At 39.8% G+C, this 18468-nt stretch overlaps 1 protein-coding gene across 1 annotated transcript in view; it reads left to right on the forward strand.

Moving 5' to 3' along the window:
- The first annotated feature begins 5019 nt into the window (after positions 1-5019).
- TMCC3 (transmembrane and coiled-coil domain family 3) overlaps positions 5020-18468 on the forward strand; it is a 77896-nt gene continuing 64447 nt past the window's right edge. Inside the window, exon 1 of the mRNA XM_069853493.1 lies at positions 5020-5089. The gene's annotated coding sequence lies outside the window, so the exon portion shown is untranslated. The remainder of the gene's footprint in view (positions 5090-18468) is intronic.

Raw genomic sequence — 18468 nt, forward strand, 5'->3', positions numbered from 1 at the left:
GTGTTGCTGTCTGCAGATATTTCTGTATTTCTGGGGTTTGGTTTGCTTAGATTTTTTTTTGTCTGTTTCATTACTGATACTTAATGAGGGAAGCAGAATTCTTAAAGGCAGCTAGGAGCTACCAGTTTGGATCACACTGGTAGTTCACCAACTGTAGTTGTAATCACGGCTAAGTGCATCAGGGGAAAGTATAGTAATATGCAGCATAGCATGTACTTCATAACTCGTTTCCACAAAAATTACCTGCTTAACCTCTTCTATCTGCTCCCCTTTTCCCCTCCAACTGCGAAGATGTACTTTCTATGATTATTTTCAAATTTTCTATTTGTAAGCTGCTCTGCTGTTCCTGGGCTGGTCTCATACAGAATTGTTTGAGTCCACAAGTCCTGCTTGTTCCCCTGTTCAAAGCCATTTCCTGACCCTTCAACTCAGGTCGTGACTGTCTGTGTAGACTTCGGTGGCAGCTGATCCTCAGGGAGCCATGACAGATACAGGATGTCTGAGAGATGTCTGTGAAAGGAGAGGAAATATCTTTAGGACAGAAAGAAACCCCGCAAGAAAAAGCAAGGAATAAGCAGATTTGGGAATTAATCTTGCATAGCAAGGAAATCAGGTATCAAATAGGGCTGGATGGAAACTTCTTTGAGCTTTATGTTCTTGGAATTTTAATTCTGTCAGATGACAGTGGGATGCATCTCAGGCTGAGTGGAAATACCTTTGCTGGCTATTTTTCTGTCCACCAGCTTCTAGTGAAGATTTTCTTGCCAGCTCACGTTCACCACTCCTTGCTGCATTCCTGGCTGCCTGTAAGTCAGATGTTCACAGCACAGTGTTGATGTTTCACATCACCCAAGTGAACCTAAAAGGGTTTCAAGGTACTTGATATCATCCAATCCATTCAATAGCTAAGCATAAAGGCTGTGAACTTTATTTCCTCCATCCATCAGGTGACAGCTACATGTTGAAACACGTGCTGATGCAGGAGACATATGTACAAGAGGTGAGCCTGGCTGTGCTATGCAGGCTGTACACTTCAACTAGTCCAGCTGAAAAAGCCATTGAATCAGGTATTTTTGTACATTCCTGTAAATAAAAAGAATTGCATCAAAATGCCTCTTCCTTGAATGCCAGAGGGGTCAGTCAGCAACCCAAGGCGGTGTCCTCGCCCACATCCTCAGTACTCAGGACAGCTGGTAGCTCCCCAAGGCTGGCTCTGAAAGCTGCTTCAGTCACTTCCTGCTGCACTCGTTCAGCCATGCTTGAGGCTTCTTCTGATGCTTCTCCAGGCTTCTCATGCTGAGCTGTCACTCATACACACATTTCTGACTAGAGCCGTTCTCTGCAGAGCTTCACTGTTCAAGGTTCAACAGCCTTTAGCCCTTCCCTTTAGGTTTGGGAGGGGAGGAGGGATGAATACATACATTTCTGTCAACAAACATCTGTCTCTAGCTAGCTGTTACTCAAGACAGCTCTGTGTCTCCAGCTCCTTTCCATCTATTTTTTAGATTTCTGTGAATTTTGAATTTTTTGTTTTGTTTTATTTTAATCCTTTTAGGAGTCTGACTAGATTACTTGTTTTACAAATCCCTGACTTTATTAATTTCAGCCAAAATTTTTCAATTACTTCTGATGTGCAGGTTTTGATGGGTCAACTGAAACTGCACTCTTTGCAAATAAACTGTTCATTAATATACTGACCCAGTTTTTTGTACTAGTCTAGCGTCCTATTTACAGCAAGTTGAAATCATGTATTTTACCTTGGTAAAATACATGTTTCCTGTGTTTGTTTTGGTTTTAATCAACTTTCACAGATTTTTATCCGTTGATAAATTTAACCCAGCTCTCATCGCTGTCATGAAGACACTGCTGTGGATTTATGTGATGTATGTGCATCTGTCAGTTTCAGTTTGATTGGAAAAGTTGAGTATCATCAGCTAAAACAGATTTGTCAAGTGGACATGCATTAGAAATTCAGGAGTACTTGCTGAAAAGGTTAAATGAACAGGGCAGCACTAAGTATTTTCCTTTCCCTGGGCTCTCCTCAGACTGAGTGGAAGAGATGGATGCTGTCCCCCAGATGGCTGCATGTTATGGATGAAGCCATTTATTATTATTTTATAATAATACTGTGGCTTGCGATGTCTTAAATAATTTTTTTTTTCCTGAATATGCAAGGAACAGTTTCCATCTTTGATAAAGATATTTTCTACTGTCTAATTTGATGTTACTAAAACAAGGCATTACTATCGAAACGGCCTTAAATGAGGCAGTTTGTGTAAGGACAGGAGAGCAACAAAACCAGAACAATGTGCCTCTAATACATACCCCCAAACCATGAAGATTATTTAAATATATTTCAAGAGCCTAGTTAGACTTGGTATCTTTTAATTAGAAACTTAACATTGAGCTGTACTAATGCCCATTTAACTTGAACCGTTACTAATACGTTTTCTAAATACACTTTTATGCAAGTTGTTACTTACCAGTTGCTGGAGGTAAGGGGATGTTGGGGAACCATACAAGCAGTTGTAGTCATGTCTGGGACTAATTGCCCCTCAGGGCTTGGGCTTGCCAATTGCATGGCTTTTGTCGTCTTCAGTGATTTATTTTCCACAGAATCAGAGTCAGAATATACGAAAGCAATCAAGTAGGTTTGTTTTTTAAAAGTATCATCTGTTGTTTGTTTTCAGCAAGTGCCGAGGCAATGGTATCTTTGGGCTGCTACAAATAGAGTCCAGTTCTTGGCTTAGTTGAAGTTTGTGACTTGAGTGAATTGTTTCTGCGAAGACACTCCACAATATTCATTAATTTTTAGCTACATCAAAGTTTGAGGGCAGGACATACAAATTCTTTGAGACAGCATTTAGATGTATTGCATCCACTTTGCCAACTTCTGTACTTAGCAGCTGTGAGTCAGACCTTCCAAAGTAATGAGATTAAAAACAGTGACTTTCTCTTTGCCATCTGTTTTATATGTCGTCAGGTGACACTCTTGAAAGATTTTTAGCTTTCATTTGTAATCATAAATTTTACACTATTAAAAAAAATAGGAAAGCTGAGAATCTTACTTACTTTTATCTTTCTGGGACTGGGAGCTTGAGAAATTCTAAATGTTGGGAAATTTTGATAAAATCAAGAGACCTGAGAGGGCTGCAGTGGGACAATAGAGCCTCCCTTTGGTCCTGCATGTGAGCCTGCAGGAGGGCTTGCATGCCGGTGATATCAAGGGATCAAAGTTTGTCAACGGATCAAGGCTTCCTGACCCAGGAATCCACAAGAACACAAGTCAGGTGGCTGACAAGTAAGTGACACTAGGGAAACATATACCATGAGCACAGTCACCTTGGAAAGTTTGTGTGGAATCCCAGCACTGCTTGCCCATATCCTCTATATTGACTAGCTGTGTATGGAGGGGGAGATGGTGATACTACTGCCTTCTGAACTGCAGGCAAACCCTGTCGAAAATTGATTGCTTGGCCCATGTGCAGCTGTACTGTAGAGACAGCTGGTCTTCACATACTGCTTCTGAGTTATATGCCACGAGAACTTTTATTCTTGGTATAGGAAAGGTCATGGTTTGACCTAACCTTTGTCTGCGACTGTTGCAGTCTTTATCTGCCCTTGAAGAAAATAGAAGAAAGTAATACGTGAATTTCCTCTCTGTCATTGAGTGTAGGGATTTACGTGTTCTTCATAGAGAACTCTGCAACATTAGAAAAACAGTGTTTATGTGATAGAGCTCCTGATAACATTCCAAGCTGGTTTTCAACTGCTTGTCAAAGCATTCTGAGCTATGAGGGCACAAGTATGAATCCTAAAATTAGCAATAGTGGTTTGCAGTTTCTGGCCCCCACAAGATTTTGTAGCTGCCACTAATAAGGAATGAAAATCAAAGGATGCTGTTAACTTTGTATAATTCTTACACAGTATCCAAATAGGAGAATGATTGGAGAGAATGTTAATAGAAAAATTAGTCTTGCATTTTACAGGAATATGGTAGGCAGTTGTTATTTTTCTGAATTTCCAAGTTTGCATTGCATTTGGAATTGATATTTCCTAACATGATTTAAAGAAGTTGTGAATGTGATTGTACTTCTGTGATTTTAAAAATGTGATTATCTTATCCCCGGGAAGATTTATACATTGCCTAAATGACACTCATTTTGGAAGCTGCTTGTGTTCTGCTGAAACGTCATTACTCCAAGGATGAAGAATGGCATGTATCAGAAACTCAGCAATGTAATTATGTGCAAGAATTCTGCTACAGCCTTTGGTGCTACAGTTTAGATCCAGGCCTTGAGGATTCAGACAGTATTACCTTACAAGTTACCTAGCCTGACTCGCCGCCGAATCTCTTCTCTGTAGTGTGCTCCCACCCTGTGGGAAATGCGAAGGCAGTGGCCAAAAGAGCATGTGTGCGATAAAACCATTTCCTTTCAGTATTTGTGTTACAGTCTCACTTCCTTTTTTTGGATGTGAACAAGTGAAAAGTGTCAGGTTTACATGCAGAACTCAAATATACTCTCTTGAATAGTTTAAGTAAGACTTGGTGACATGTATAAAAACACAAAACGCCAGCAACCAATCATCTGGTAGTTTCGGCATTTTGGTTATGATGCTCTGTGTCCATCCATGTGTAGTCCACAAGCTGCGTTCTGGAATTGGAGGAACTTTAGAAAAGACCATTTAGAGCAAAATATGTTGACTATACTGAAAGTTTGATTTCCCCACACCCGATGATGCTTTCACTTCATATCAGCTTTTTTTGCTTATGCGCTACGTACATGCTGTTCCCATGACTCTCCACCAGCACTCTGCATGCTAACAACCAGCTACTGCGTGGTGCTTATGGAAACAGGTTGGCTAGAGGGAAGGATGTCAAGGAGTGGAGACAAAAACCACACTGGGCATGCAAAGAGGGCTTGAGAGGAAGAGGTGGGTCACTGCCTTCTGCTTCTGTTCTGGCAGATGTATATGCTTAGATGTGCAAGACATTACATTTTTTTTTAAAGTACTAGAAGGGTATAGCAATGAGAGCTTTAATATTACGGAGGAACTGAGAAGATCTGGACCTGGGCTGAGATTTCAAGTAGGTATCATATTACTATATGCTCAGAGGAATATTAAAGTGGTGAATTGCCTGTACTTTTTACTCAACCCAGTATAACTCATTGGGAAAGGTAATCTGTCTTCAGAAGACCAAAGAAAATCAGAGGGGAAAATGAGACAATCGGGCAAAGGCTGAAGGAAGCCAGATTTTTCTCAAAAAAGGGATGTCTTTAGGTAAAAGTGAGAAGCCCATACTAAAACTGCTACAGGTAACTTTATTTTAGATCTTAAAACTCACATGGATTATATTGAAAGTAGCTAACAAAGTTATCTCTGTTCTTGTACCTCAGTCCAACTTAATTGCTGGCTACCAAAGCATATAAGAAAAATAGGACCAAATCTAAAGTATTGAGGATCCTAGAAATGTTCTATACTGGAGTAACTTAGGTATGTCAGGTTTTCTTGAATGAACTAGCACTATGCACTCCCCAGTGAACTTGTTTTAAGTCAGGACTTTGACCTTTCTGTGCTTTAATCAGCAAAAATTGTATTCTTTAAGTTTTAATCAAAATTAGGTATAGCCAATGACATTGTGTAACTTTTCTTTCTTAAAAATGGGATAATAATTAGCTATTTCTCCTTGTGCATTTCATGTGCTCACGTGGAGTGTGAACCAGCCCTCCTTGAAGCTGATTATTTTGCTAGAATGGCAGATGCTTATCTATGGTCTTCATCAAATGAAGACGTAGAGAAAAACTGGAATACTATGTTCAAGTGAAGGAGGACACTCTTCCTCTCTGTTTCCATACCTAATTTAAAGAATCCAGGCAGTTCGTAAGCTGGTGAGAACAGACATTTTGCCAATGTAAATTCCACTTATGAATTGAATACCTTATGTGTAAGTGTACCATGGCGATCTGAGCCAGTTAGATGCTTTAGATATTCCTCAGAACCTTCTTTCACAGGTGACACTGTGCAGCTCAGGTGGCAAGTCTTCCTCTTGTACCAGCAGCCCCAGGCACACGGCACAAAAGTAAGTGGAGATAGTGAGTGGGCCTGTGAGTTTGTGATCCCTGAGGAAATGACCTAGAAGAGGCTAAAGGCAAGTTTAGGTGCTGCTGGACCCCTGTGGCAGCCATTTGGCTTCTTCTGAAGAGTGGATCAGATATGACTGGTTGAGATAGTCCTTCAGCTCCCCACAGGCTTACATGGACATTCACCTTTTCTGTGGCTGTTAAGATACAGGAAACCCATTTGTGTATGTTGGAGTTTGGACATACTACTGAGGAGCCTTATGAGTGCACTGTTTGCAAAAAACAGTTTGGAGACCTGTGGTAAGGCTCCAGGCTTCTGGAAATCAGCTAAACTGTCTTGGTCTATTAATTTCTGCCTTTCCAAATCCCTGAGAGATATTTTTTTATCAGACAGAGTACAAGACACAGACTCAAAGACTTGCAGCTGAATTTTGTTGTTGACTCATTGCATGCCTATTAGTAAACCATCTGCAAATAAGATAATTGTCTGTAATTTGGGTTATGTTATCTAAAGACGTCCATTTCCATTGCTAAAAAATAAGCTTAATGCACATGACACAAGGATATTGTGTAGAATAACTCACTGTAACTAACTATTAAAGAGCTCTTTGCAGGTGTAGAGCGCTTGTTAGTGGCTAATTAGCATTCTTCAACTGTACTTCCAGTCATTAGAACTCCACTGTCCCAAATGAAACCAAATCAAGCTTTTATTCTAACATGTACATAGAGAATATTTTTTTTCCAGGCATAACTGTATGTAACTTGCCATTTGCTCTCATCTAATCCACTTTTTAGCTCTTAACAGCAAACTGAGTTCAGTCTCATCTGTCTCAGTAGCTCAGTTGCTCCCAGGCTTCACCCTGAAAACATTTGCACATAATTAATGCATTAAATCTCAATTTTATTTAACAGATCAACTGCCTCATCTCAAGCAGCTGAGGGGTGAAAGCCTTACTCTAAATGTAGAGGTTAAAAGTATCAGTATACGCCACACCCAGCAGGAAGCTTTTTAGAAAAGGGATATGATGGATTGACTGCTAGGGCAGTAGCTCACTTATTGCAGCTATTGCAAAGCTACAGAGACCCTTTCTCCAAAGTAAGAATGTGCTCTGTCTGTTCATCACCACAAAATGGCATGTGCTTCATCTCTGAATATACCAAGACACACTGAACTATGATAATAGAGGATTTTCTTTCATCTTTGTTTCACCAACTGGAGACAAGTTCCTTATTCACTTACTCAGAACAACTGTCGAAAGTAGCACAAAAGTGTTGATCATTATCTGTAATTTCACTGTGATGTTTATTAGAATGTTTCACAAAAGTGATTTCCCTTATGAGGCAATTTCATGCCTTACTACTTGCTAATGCATCTTACTGCTACTTTCAAACATACAATTTTAGAAGACGTTTCCACAAAAGCCTTTTCAGTTCCCAAATTTTAAAGTATTCGGTATACTCCAGTGTGAACATTATTAGGCTTTGGAAACTCTAGATCTAGTACGTTTACTTTTAAATTTCATTTTCTAGAAATACTAAAAACTCAGTTACTCATAGCAATATGTGATTGATGATACTTCTGCAGCCTGGTGGAATCCAGTTACTTGTTTAGGCAAAAATTCCCTTTTTGAGGGGTCATAGTAGAAGCACATTGTCCTGGAAGCAGTTTTCAGTGTTTTCATATTTTCTTCTCCTTGCATGTACTTAGTTGTTTCAGCATTCATTATACTGTGCTGAAATCCTGTCTTTATAAGCTCCATTTCTAATCCAGGTGAATGCCATATTCTCATTTGCACCCTTTCAGGTGTTGTGGCTGAGCTTGTGTTTAAGCAAGTAAGAAGATGCTTGACATAGAGCTCTTTGAAATTAAAAAAATCAACCTTTCTATTTACTTGTTTTGGGCTTTATATTGAGTTAACAGCATACTCCAGTCAATTGCAAAAGCAGCACAGCCTTTGCCCCAACTTTCCCTGCCTCAAACCTAGCAGAGAGCAGCTTGCCATTATTTCTTTCATCCTTCTGCCGGTGTTTTTCAGTTCAACCTGAATGCTGTCTGATGTTTCTGCCATGACATATATGTTTTAGAGTAAACAAGGTTTGTTTTAATTTCTCTAAGATAAATTACCTGGAAAAAAAAAATGTTGCTTGAAAAAACTAATTGCACTTAGTCAGTCTAAAGCACACCAGTTAGTCTGTCTCATTTCAGAGCTGGAGGCATGAGCCTGTTGCTTTGCTCTCTTGTCAAGGCTGTTCAGAGTGAGCGCCATGGAAAATGGGTACCTGCTCTATCAGGGCCAGCAAAGCAAAGGCATAGGCCATAGTACTGACCCCATCCAGGTGAGCTCTTGTGTTTCGTGCTACAGAAAGGAGCATGCTTGCTATGCCATCTGAATTGCGGATGAGCCAGGAAAATAAACAGGAATCATTCAGTTGTGCCCGAAGCTAAACGTATAACTTATTTAGCAGTGTGAAGTTTGTATTAATATGGAAGATGGAATGGTGCACGATCTGATGCTACTCAAATTTCTTAGTAGTTCTCAATTATGATGTATGGAAAGCTAGAAGCCCCTGAACTTAAATATTCTTGTATTTTAGTTAGTCTTGCTAGGTGTACATGTGAATTCAACAAAAGAACTTCTGTGTCCACAGATGAAAGTGTATCTGTGTAAATCCTCTCACCCCTTGCTCACCTTGAACTTCTAACTAGGACAAATTGGGAAAGGACATTGTGTTGGATTTGCAGTAAATTTTGTCCATGCACATATGATGTAAATATATGTCATGCCAGACAATAGTTGTATTATGTCACCCTGATTGAAAAATGGACTGCTGTATTAATAAGCTCCTGCCTATCATGATGTTAGTCTGCACAGTGCCATTGATTTAGCAGACTTTTAAGGCAAAGATTTATAACCCCTTTCCTCTTGGTAACTTTATTAAATCCAGATTGATCTTCCATCCAGAAATGTCAAGAAATCTGCCAGCAGCTTAGCAGTTAATGAGAATAATGATCTGCTGTAAAACAAATAACAGTGAATTAAAGTACAGGTCATGCCTGTATTTAGAAACATGATGTAGATAACTTTTTTCAGCTGTTCTTAATTCTTATCCTTAAAAAAGGACAGGGATACCAAGGAGAGTCTGTTAATTGTAATTGAACTCAGGTTCCTATCTAAGTGCTCAAAGATTTTGGCTCACAAACAGGGTCATCTTGTGCTAAGTCTGCTGCAGTAATTCCAGGCCCAAACTTTTCACTCTGCTGTTCTTCAAAGATTTCTGTCCTCGCTCCTGGGATTGCTTGGTTAATCATAAAGCTGCTGTAGATTTCCTTAAATTATAGCTGAATGCACTGGGAAAGACCAAGATCCATGCCAGTTCATATCATATGCCAGAGTGATGCAGCATCTACTTCACCAGAAGCTGAGCTGGTCCTGGAAGGAGGGAGGGAGGTATCTAAACTGGGCAGATTATTGGGTCAGAGAATTCTTCTGACCTTATCTAAGCTCATCTATACCTTTTAATGAGTCAGAGCTTTAATTCCCAGTGAATGAAAGGGATCAGCTCTGAGAGCATTTTATACTTGAGTATTTTTAAGAATTCAGTCCTTAAATTCTTAAGTTATTTTAATAGTAGGATTGGAGCTCCTGAATCACTTAGACTTTGCAGTGTTGTACTGAAAATACTGTAACTCCATTTAAAAATTCATGCAACTCAGGCACTATCTGTAGAAAATATACTCTACCAAAAAACATGCATACTCTGAGTAAATGTACTATTTCTGGTTCGCATTTATAATTAGAAGGGTTTTATTTTAAAGGTTAAATCTTTGACATTTACACTTTTGGACAAACATGGAAATGAAACTGTGTTATATTTTGGCATAAATTTTAACAGCACTTCTACTTTCCTTTCATGTTGACAAAGGCCATGTTCGTAAGATTTTATTTGCATAAAAGATAAGAAACATCCCTATTACTGTACCAGGAATGACAGGTGAAAGCATGACTGAAATCAGAGGCAAAGTGCTTGCTTAGTTTGGTGAAACTGGACTTTCCTAGTGTGCTTAAGAATAAATATGTTCTTTATAAAAAATCTTGTTCTTTCCCTTAGAATAAAACACTAGAATCTCTGAAGGACATGAGTGAAAACTGTCACCCTACTAACATGAGCTTCTAAACACTGTTGGAGACATTATTGCTTGAAAAATACGGTTTTATTTGCTTGGATCTTTCAGTGTGTGAAGATATATAAGTTATTTCTCATACGTGTACTGATATCAAAACTCAAAGTAATCATTGTCCTTGCCCATAGCAGGGTGTTTGGAACTAGATGATCTTTAAGATCCCTTCCAACCCTAACTATTCTGTGATTGTCAAATCCTGCGTGGGAGAACCTTAGAGCTCCCAGTCACTTGAATAGTCCCAGCTTCTTGCTTAGCCTCCAAAAGGGCACTCAAAAGGTCTTTCTCACTTGTTTTTTAAATATCAGGCCTTTCCTGACTTTCTCTGCTGTCTTCTCAGAGCTACCAAATCAGTCATCAGCTTCCATCCCTTGCTTCCATTGGCCACACCTATCTTGATTGCTCTCATCTTAGGCCAAGGGTACAAGCTGCATCTCTTCTAACACTCAGGAGATTTCTTGGTCAGTGGCTTCATACCAGTTCAGAAAGATGGGTTGCCATTTCCCAAATGAGTGTTATTTTCTAGGGATAAAATGGCAAATGGCTGCTCTGGCTATCTATAATGCTGCCCCCACTTCAGCTGGGGTGCCAGACCAACTATGAGATTTGAGTGGTTTGAGAACATCTTCTGATTTCAGATGAGTGTTTTTCATGCTGCTTATGTCTGTTCAAACACTGTATATTCTGTGCTCTGAGACATTTCCTGACCACTCAAATGAAATTTGTGATTAATTAGATATCATCAGGTTGAAATACAGTTAATTACAAAAACAGAGGTAATTGTTTCAAGGATGATGCTTGCATGTATAATTTTTTCCTGTTGCTTTTTCCCCTCTAATTCTACTGTTGAAAAACAATCTTGGTTTTGTTTTACTGTGGAAAGACAAAACTAGAGCTCAATTGCACACAAAATGTTGTCAAATGATAGTGTGAGAAAATGAAGAAAAATAAATAATTTTTTCACTACCTCTTTGAAATCTCATAAAGGCCCCTGACACTGGTAAATTTCAAACATTACCTTAAAAGTAGAACGTTGAAAAACAGGTACTTCTAGCAAGAAATGTCTGTAATTTCTCTTTATATTGTGTGAACCTCTGTCTTCTGAATGGAGAGGATTTTGGAGATGTCCAGTGTAGTAATACACACCTATTTTGCACATTATTGCATGGAACTTCACACCCAATTAGGTTTCTCTGGTATGTGGTATTTAGGTGGTGACTGCATTTCATTTATCAACTCCTAAGTTTTTATGCACATAAACATGACAAAAGTCATGCCAAAAGAAATGTCTGCACTTGGATTGAAATGATCCATTAATATGAAAGACCAAAAATATATCAACATCATTTGTATTCTATATATATGCATATGCTAAATAATTTTGTTTTCAGAGTGGATATGTTATAGCTTTCTGACTCTGAAATAATTACAAGCCTCAGCTCTAGCTGAAGAGTTAGTCACAGTGATTTAGCTCTGCCAGTAATGTTCCGAATATATTGAATATTAATACGATGTGGGGCAACATTAGTGAAGATGGAACTGTGGCTGTACTGCAAGTTCCCTTTCTAGACAGAAACGCTCATCTTTCTGTCAGTACTTGCACCCATCCATGTGTGTAAAACTGGGAAACACTATTAAAATCAGATCCTTATTTTCAGTAAAGAACATTTTTTTTAAAATGGCTCTCACAAAAGATTTCTATAGTCTTCAGTTTTCCAAGATCCGTGTGCTAGGTCCTATACCCATCCTCACACTGCTCTAATGTCGCAGTGCTCTTGGTACTTTCCAGTGCTGTGCTTAAGCAGCCTTGCTTTTTGTAAGACCAAAATGTGCAAGAAGTGGTTTATTTTATTGTTCTGACTATATTTTGCTAATATTTTGGTTTCTTCAGCTTTACTCAAAATGGCTAGCACTCACTGCTTCTTTTATTTTCCAGTGATATTTGCAGATACTTGAGTGTATCTGTAAATTCCAGTGTGGGTAACTAAAATAGCAATACAAATAAGCTTAAATACTTTATTTGGGAAACTTTGATATTGACTTATTCATAGATGATAATCAGTGTGAGCAACAATGACTATAGTCACCACTATAAATTATGATTGGAATAGCTTTTAAAATACTTATATATATACACCTCCAAATGGGGAGAAAGATGTTAAATATTTAGAGCAGTTGCTCAGAAGACATTCCGCACTGCACAAGCATATGTTACCTTAAAATAATGAAGGTTGTTGCTCCCCATTTTAGACAAGGCAGCAAAAACAGATAACCACATCCTTGCTGTGCATTTTGTGTTGTCAGCTGCAGCTTGGGGTTACCAAACCCACTAATTCATCATTCAGCAGAGACCCGAGCTAGCTTCAGCTGTAGGGTTTCTGCTGCCAGAGGTGAACCTGAACGCTCACACACTTCACTGCCTGTGGTGTCCTATTGAGCATGTCCTCTACAGGTTTTTACTGTCTGCAGAGGCTATCTGACTACTAAGATAATGTGTGATCACATAAAGCAAGCCTTTTTTTTCTTTAACTAAAGAGAATTCATATTTTCAGCCTTTTGGCCACTGAATTTTTTAACATTTTTCCTCATTCAAGTGAGTAGCAGTTTGCTGAATCTTACAGTAGATGTTCAGATGTAGCTTGTATGCAGAAAGCTGATGATGTTACATCTTCAGTGAATTACAAGGTAACAATTGAATTGATCGGAGTACAAGGACAGCATATTTACTACAGTAGTTTTTGTAATGAAGGAAGAGAAGAATACCTGTAGGTGGCAATAGTACCGAAGCTATAGGCACATGCCATTGTGGTTTTCTTAGTTAGTTGATTAACATCAAGATAATTTTCAAGTTAGCTTTCTGCAGTTCTGATAAAATAAACTCCTTTACCGATGCTGAAGGCCAGGGCAATGTGCCCTAATGTCTGACTGCAAATCTAAGTGCCAGATTCACCACACTGTCTAGCTTAGGCAAATTCATAGATAACTTTTATTTATTCTAAATTTTGTATCAACATTTGTCTATTTATTTCTGTAATTTCAATCAGTGAGTGCTGGCACAGATTTTTTTAACGCCAGTGTTGAGAGAAATGTGACATTTTATGATTAGTGTTATTTTAATTCTCAGTACAAAAGCTACAATAATATGATCTCAAATTAAAGAATTTTGTCAGTGAACTGAAAAGATAAAAACTCGTGTGTAGCCAAAATAAAACCCACAACACTGCATGGATGAGGGCCCAAGTTCTAGGCTGAGGTTGCTCTTTTGAGATGAACTTGTGTTGCTGACGTGTAACAGCAACATCTGAGGAACATGAGGATGCAGCTTTGAGGGCAACCAATGGAGAAGTTGTGCTGTAAGCATGAGCAGCGGCACAAGGGACCCTGTCAGGGTCAGCAGTTGATGGACTGGTGCACTCTGGGTTTCAGCAATGCTCAGGACAGACAGTCGTTTTACACATGACCTGTTGTAACCCAGGCTTGCTACGGAATAGCCTGGGAAGTATGACTGACACCAGGTCTGCTGTAATCAGAGCAACGTTCCTGTGGGTTGTGCAATGCTTTTCACAATGCACTTCTTGAGTACAAACACAGCTAAAGTGTCAGTAGTTACTAATTCAGGTGGTCACTGCAATATGATGCACTGGATTTATCACGGCAATAGCTGAAGACCAAATAGGATTATAGAAATATCGGTACAAAGTAATAAGCATTTCTTAATTTACAGTCTATATCACTATTTCTGCATCATTATTGCTTGGTATGTTATTTAAAAGCTTATTGAAAATTAAGTAAGATATTACTGTGACACAAATACTTTGCATTAGATGAGGCAATGCTAACTGAAGAGAAACATCTAAGTTCTGTTTAGAGCCCATTATCTGTGGCGGCATTTTTATTAAATCCCACGAAATGGGGAGGTGATACACCCACTCAAAGTTCGAATTGCCGCTAAAGTAACTTTGTCCAGAATATTATTTTCTGAAGGAATCTAATTTATGCATTCCAAGTACTTTCCTGGCTGATTGTAGTTCAGAATAAAGAACTTTTTTTTTGCAGACATTTAACCATTACCTTCAGCTGTGAATGCCCATTGCTCAGAGGAAAGTGTCCCTGTAATTATGCCACCATTTGAACTGGTGTTTTAATTAAGGCTCTTCTGCACATCAGTGTTAAATTAGGGAATGTTTGTTGTGCACCTGAATCCGCAGACTGAAATGAACAAGTCAAAGAAATAAACTCCATGTAAATAGTTGGAGAGTTATTTGAAACAATGAAGTAGTTGAAAGTGACTAACTGAAATCAAAGCAAAAGAGAGCAAGCCTGTTTTGACTCTGGGAACAGGAGGTGAGGTGGTAACTTTGTGACGTACTTTGTTGTGCTGATTTATTGTCATTAGTCATCCTGGTCGTCAAAACCCAAAATTCCACATCTGTTGATATTGTTACTTAGATGCTTGCAAAGGAAAGTTTGTGGTGGTGGTTTCAAGCATGGCTGTCATTTCTCTCTCTGTGATTCACTATACCTGACAAGACTTGTTGTCCTAGAAGGTTAGCAAGTTCTTCCTTGACATATTTTATCCCTCTTCTTTCAATTCTTTTTGCTCTACAGCTTCAAATAGTCTTGGTCTTTAAGAAAATGTTACGGTAGTGGAATTCCACAGTAAAATATCAGGAAAAATATAGCTAAGACTAAGCCCAAAACTGGTGTGTGTAGGTCATGTGTTTAATTATTGATCCTAATTTGTACAACCTTGTACCATATGCCTACTTTTTCAGCAGTCTTAGAGTACAGATTTGTGAAGGAACAATCATTGAATCACCAGGTTGGAAAATACCTGTGAGATAATCAACCCCAACTGTACCAGTCCACTACTAAATTATATCCCTAAGCACTTCATCTATCCGTCTTTTAAATACCACTGGGGATGGTCATTCAACCACCTCCACGGGCACCTTGTACCAGTGTTTGATTACCCTTTCAGTGAAAAAATTTTTCCTAATGTCCAGTCTGATCCTTCCCTGGCACAACTTGAGGCCATCCCCCTTTGTCCTATCACATGTAACTCGGGCAAAGAGACCAGTATCCGTGTCTCCACAACCTCCTTTCAGATAGTTGTAGATAGTGATAAGGTCTCCTCTCAGCCTCCTCTTCTCTAGGCTAAACAGCCCCTGTTCCCTCAGCCACTCCTCATAAGGATTGTTCTCCAGCCCCCTCACCAGCTTTGCTGTTCTTCTCTGGACGTACTCCAGGACCTCAATGTCTTTCTTGTGAGGTGCTCAAAACTGAACAGAATATTCAAGGTGCAATCTCACCAGTGCAGAATACAGGAGAGGAATCTGTTCCCTGGTCCTGCTGGCCACGCTGTTTCTGATACAAGGCAGGATTCTATTGGCCTTCTTGGCCACCTGGGCACACTGCTCCTCAGGGTGAGCTGGCTGTCAACCAACACCCCTGTGTCCTTCTCTGCCAGACAGATTTCTAGCCACTCTTCCCGAGGCCTGTAGCACTGCAAGGAGTTTTTGTGTCCCAAGTGCAGAACTCTGCACCTGACTTTGTTGATTCATGACAACATTACGACCTGCAAAGGTTAAGAAAAATGAGCAGCTAACATATTAAAGGAATTTTATAGCAGTAGTGGTGGGTGGAAACAACTTTAAAAACCTTTCTGTGAATCAGACACAAGTTTCTGTTGTCAGAGCTCTGAACTCATTTACAGAATGATGAACTTAACTGACCTTAATTACTCTGTTGTATAATGATCGTAAAAAAGGGAGAGGCTTGGAAAACACTGCCTTTGCTCTCCTTGTATAAATTCTGGGCAAGGAATTCCTGGGTTACACAGAAGTGGAAGTGGACTTCTTTGTGTCTACGTGCATGCTTCAAATCTGTGCTGTTTTGGTTTTATTTTTAATGATGTTTTGAAATGATTGTGAGAGAATTTAAAATCTTGACTTCATTACACAGGTTTTTTAACTGCTGAGGAACCTGGGGGACATTCAGCCCATGATAATTGTGCTGGGTAATGTATATAAATGGTTTACAGAGCAGCAGTAATGTTCTGAAAATACATTGCACTTTCTCAGTTTTACAGCATGGGTGGATCCTACCCATAAGCTACAAGAGTCGTAGAGGATATCAAAACATATTTCAGCGAGTTAGACTTTTGTTTGCTACGTTACCATTTTCCAACTTATTGTTGTTCTGTCTTGCACCACCTTTGGAGAGCTGGTCCATCCTGGGCCGTGGTAGGCACAGGATTGGGGAAAAACACACCTGAAGGTTTTGCCTTCAGGTCTCTCCTTGATGAGCATGTGTCTTTTGCCCTGCTCCAGGTTACCAAAGATAAGAATCAGGGGATGGTATTACTTCTGTCAGGAGGGTTGGGCCTCTCACAGTGGCAGAGTTTAAGAGCTCCGACCAAGCCATTTATCTCCTGTCTCTTTAAGGCACAGGTGGACGAGGTGCTGAGGGATATGGTTTAGTGTTTGGTAGGAACGGTTGGACTCGGTGATCCGGTGGGTCTCTTCCAACCTGGTTATTCTGTGATTCTGTGATTCTGTGACTTGATACCTCCTCCAAGTCTGGTGATATGCAACTAATAGACCCACCCTATCACCTGCCCTAAGCTTCCACTTGCACAGCCCACTGCATCCCCCGGAGGCATGGGAGTTTGCATGCAGCAAGAAGTCATGCTTGGTGTTGCTGCACAACCCTCATGCCGCACGTCCCAGGTAGCGCTGCCATGTCTCACTGGCTGCTCTCAGCAGCTAGTGTCTTTCCTGGGGAACTTATATCAGGGGTGATGGTGCATTTAAAAACTAACATCCTTCTTGTTCTGAAAAATGCAAACATACAGGCATTGCTTGAGTTTTCCCTATCTCTTGCTCTTCCCATAATGCTGCACTGCTCCATGTCCTATTGGTTTCTCCTCCCTCTGTGTCCAGATGCTGGTGCAACTCATGGGTTAAAAATAAGTCTTTTGAATGAGAAGCATGTTTACAACAACAGCAAACAAGGGAAACAAAAATAAATAGAAATTATTTTCTGGTTCACAGTTTCATTAATGTGTTCAGCTTTTAAGGAATTTCAGATTTTTATGAGGTAAACAACCCATCGCAGGCTACACAGACATTTCGAGTTACATAAAGATTGTAAGGCATAATGAAGTGTTTGTGCATACTCCTGCTCCTGGGGCTTTGAAAGGTTACTGCAGACTGCCCTTCCTGTTGTCATGTGTTTTATTTTCTTTCTTGGCAAGCACAGATGAAGGTGAAGGTAGCAGCTGTGGTAGGAGGCTGTCCACGAAGCGGGGAAGTTTTGTTGAAATGTTTTAGGTATCTATTTCCATTCTCATTCCCACCTGTGCCAAAGCAGATGCCAAGCGCTCTCTTATTTTGTCTGTCGGCTTCTTATGTAAGGTTCATCTCTGCTTCTTGTGTAAAGGCGTCTAAGTAAACCTCTGCTGCTGAGCCTATTCCCTTGTCCCTATCTCAGTCTCTATTTTGTAAAACTGCACCTGGTGAAGGGTAACAAAATTTTCCTTTCCCAATAACTTCCCATGACAGTCCCTGAGGTCCTGCACGAGTGGTGTAACATCTGAAAATATCTGAAAGACATAGCAACAGAAAGATGGAGGTACTGCTGGTCCACCTCTTTTCCTCCCTAGATGAACCAGAGCGAATCGGTCCTTGCTGGCCATTTATCCACAGTAACTGACATTAGTAAATAAGGCCACTGGCAGGTTTTAAGAGAAAAAAAAAAATGACTCAAGTATTTATCATATATCAGCGGAGGGAACAACATCTCTCTGCTAGGTTTCACCCCACCCCACAAGTAGACAGAGTGGGATGTGCAGCTGCATGTCAGCTCCTCAAGGACACAGTAGGTGACATCTACCAGTTCAGTCTCCTCCTCTGCTATTGCTGGAGGAAGGATCAGATGTTTAACTCAATGGCAAATGAAGCAATGTTGGACTGAAAGAAGTTGCTCGCTGTCCTCCACCTGGGAAAAGAAAACATTATTTTTGCCAGAACTGCAGCTAAAACATATGGCATGCATGTTGTTTTTATGTTTTTAGGCCTCCAGTTATCAGTAGACATTTGAAGATGAATGCTTACAGGTATAAATGGATTGTTTATGTTGAGTTCTTTCACCTCAGGGAAAATTTAAAACATGACACTGCTGGATTACAGCACACCAACAGAT

Source organism: Phaenicophaeus curvirostris, chromosome 1 (genome assembly GCF_032191515.1).
Source record: "Phaenicophaeus curvirostris isolate KB17595 chromosome 1, BPBGC_Pcur_1.0, whole genome shotgun sequence".
In the NCBI taxonomy this organism is placed as follows: Eukaryota; Metazoa; Chordata; class Aves; order Cuculiformes; family Cuculidae; genus Phaenicophaeus; species Phaenicophaeus curvirostris.